The following is a 3,261-nucleotide window of genomic DNA, read 5'->3' on the forward strand; positions in this document are numbered from 1 at the left end:
GGCTCTGCGGTTTGGGCTGGGGGAGCAACAGGGCCGTTGGCGACTGCCACCTTCCCCTGCGAGGTCATTAGAGACCGCATTGCCTCTAAAACTGACTCGATCGCATCGGGATGGATCGACACATCGGCTCCCTTCTCCCAGACGGGCGTTTGGGCTGGGGCTGAGGGAGCTTTTCCCTTTGAATCTTTCCAAGGATTTTTACAGTCCCGGTGCCAGTGACCTTCCTTCCCACACCCGTAACAACTACTTTTGGCTTGGGGAGGGCGATTCCCCTCCTGATGCCATTCCTTTTTAACAGGAGCTGCAGGCCTCGCTTCATGCACCTTTCCCTTCGGGGGAGGCACTTCCTTACTCCTGCTGTTCCTGTAACCTATCGTGAGCTGATCTAGTACTAACTCTTCCATGGAGCGGGGGTTATTGGGGTCAAACCATGTTTTGGCCTGCTCCCTCACCTGGGGCAAGCAATTGGTGACCAGGCACCGGAGCCAATGAGCCCTTTGGCCATCGTCCAGCCCGTTCCGGGACGGCCCGCCCGGGCAGCTGCGCCGATACACTGACCACAAATTTCCGGCAAAAACCCTTGGGGGCTCTCCCTCTAGCTGTACCGTCCTACCCAATCAGAGGAACGGATTTCCGTCATCTTCCCCCATAACCTGCAGGACCTCGTCCCGTAAGTCCTCATACTCCCCGTGCCCTCCCTTGCTCTCGTCAGAGAGACACTGGAGTATCGAGCTGTCCAGGGAGAACAGCAGCATTTTACACTGTTCTCTCCCGTCGCAGTCATTAACTGCTGCGGTCTGCTCCACGTCCCTAAAATGGACGAAGTGGTCTCCTGACTCGGAGAGTTTTGGGATGTGGCTTATCATTGCCCTTAGCTGTTGTGCGCTGTGGGGCATTATGATCTGATTGACGAGGGGTCCGTCCTCGCCATCGTCATTGCCTGGACCGAGCCTCCGGTGTCGAACGGGACACAGCGGTACCGGCTTAGACACTACTACCTGGGGTTGCTCTACCTCCGGAATCTCTTTGACTAACTTCACCGTTACCTTCCCCTCATCCCAAGACTCACTATAGCTGGGAGGTGCCGATGGCATGGTGGTTGGTCCCACAACTGCCTCTTGTGGAATCGGTCTTTTGGATTCCTTGGCTAACAGTAGCTGGCTCGCTGGTGGGTTTATGAGACACACCAAGCCGTTTGCCTTCGCTAGGGCCGTTGTCAGGTCCTCTAGTTCCCTTTGCCAAGCGCTATGGTCGGCGTTCTCAGACCTATCCTCGATAGCCATCTTGTATGCTGCCCTAGCTCCCAGAATACTTTCCTCCTGTGCCTCTACCTGCTGAGCTAGGCGGAAACACCTGTCCCTTATTCTACCTTCACTGGCCTTGGCCTCAATGACCTGACACTCCAAGTAACCTATCTTGGTCTCATGGCGATGGGTTGTGGATTGGCGTTCCTGATTCAGCTCGTTGAGCGACTCAATCAGTTTCTTTCCTCCCGCAACCTTTTCCTCTACTTCTGCTAGTAACCCTTTTATCTGGGCCGTCTGTGCTACAACGACTTGGTCCAAAAGCTGGACATGCTTCTTGTAGCACATTAGCCAGACCGCTTTTTCTACAGATCTTCTGTGCTCTTTGCTTTCTGTCCACTTGATGGCTGCGTCTAGCGGGTGCCTATCTCTTAATAGGTCAGATATCCACTGTTTTGTAAAGTTTACCTTCCCAAAAACATAATCCGCTATTCTCTCATCCATCACATTTCGTTTATTCAGACCTTGATCTAAAACATTACATTCCTGCTGCCAAGGTCCTGCCGCAGGCACCATCTCTGCAGGGGGTTTCTCTTGCTCGTTCTGGTCTCCTGACAGGCTTCTTGCAATAATTACCCGTGAGTGGTTCGACCCACTCGCCCCTACGGTTCTCGAACTTGGACTTAGGTGCAGGGAGCTGTAGTGCAGAAAAACTCAATAGACCAGGTCGAATAGCACGAAATGGATGCCTTTATTGAACAGTTTGCAACATTATAAAATACATGTCATATGCACAGATTAAAGAAACTACAAGCATGCACACATCTATAAACTTAACTCTATGGAAATGGGGAACACACGGCACATCGTAAAAGGGGTAACACATTACAACAACCCTTAACCCCCTCCCCTAGACCTAACTAAGTTTCGACTTGAGGAACTCGGGATCATGCTCACTACTTTAAGAATTGCGAAAAGGGGTTTGCAGCCTTTCGACACAGCTTTCCGTCGTCACGTGGGTTTGGAAAGTTCTGGCGCAGCTTGTTTTCCTCTTGGTTCTCCTGCGATGTAGGCAGCCGGTACAGCCTTGGTGAGCGCTCACCATGGATGAATCCGTTACCGACGTGACTTTAAGAACTGGATGCACATGGGTGAATCCATTAACAATGTGATGTTGAGACACTGGAGTGCTGGGCCCTGAGTGCCTTCTTCTCTGGCCTGGGTCGTCGATCTCCCGATGGTCTTCCTCGGGGCGGGACGCTGGTCCCAAAAAGCTTTCTTTATACAGTCATAATTGTCCTTCTGATTTGAAGAAGAGCTGGAGCACAGGGTGTCTTCTTCTTCGGCCTGGGTCGTCGATGATCTCCTGACAAAAGTACCCGGGCCACCCTCATCGTCTTCTCGTCGTGGCCGGGCCTTGCCTGCCCGAGCACCGAACACGGTCCGAACCGAAATGCTGCTTGGTTCCGATGGAGTCTGTTCCGAAGCGTTTTTGAAGCATCCAAGAAGTGAAGCCGAAGTGAAGCTTACTCCTGAACTTTTTTTCAATCCACAGTTATACCTTTTTGGAACATTCTTATCTCCCGCCAAATCATAGTCCTGTCTTCGTAATAATTTTGGCGGGCAGAACTCTCTGCAGGGGTGTTTTGTCTTCATAACGGGAGTCGGTGATAGCTTAACTGGCCTTCCTGGGCCGATAATGTATTTGCTTTGTCACCGTAACTCGGCTTGTATATTGATCGGTCTGGAGATGGCCCTTGATGGCTGTTAAACGGCTTCTCTTTGTACAGTAAATGGGTTAAAGTTTTCATTCAATTGTCCGCCCATTTCTTGATGGGCCTCATCCTGCTACCCAAATCTGTCCTGTACTTATAATCTAATCAATATGTATACTCAGTTCCATGAGTTTTGGTTTCCTGAAACTGGTTTTTCGCAGGCTTTAATGTCCTCAATCCACAAGCCTGTCTGGCTTGCAGTAACAGAAATTCAAATGGTCCCAGAAGCTGGTCACGAGGTC

This window comes from Somniosus microcephalus, chromosome 4, assembly GCF_052327205.1.
Source record: "Somniosus microcephalus isolate GS21.2 chromosome 4, FLI_Smic_1.0, whole genome shotgun sequence".
Lineage (NCBI taxonomy): Eukaryota > Metazoa > Chordata > Chondrichthyes > Squaliformes > Somniosidae > Somniosus > Somniosus microcephalus.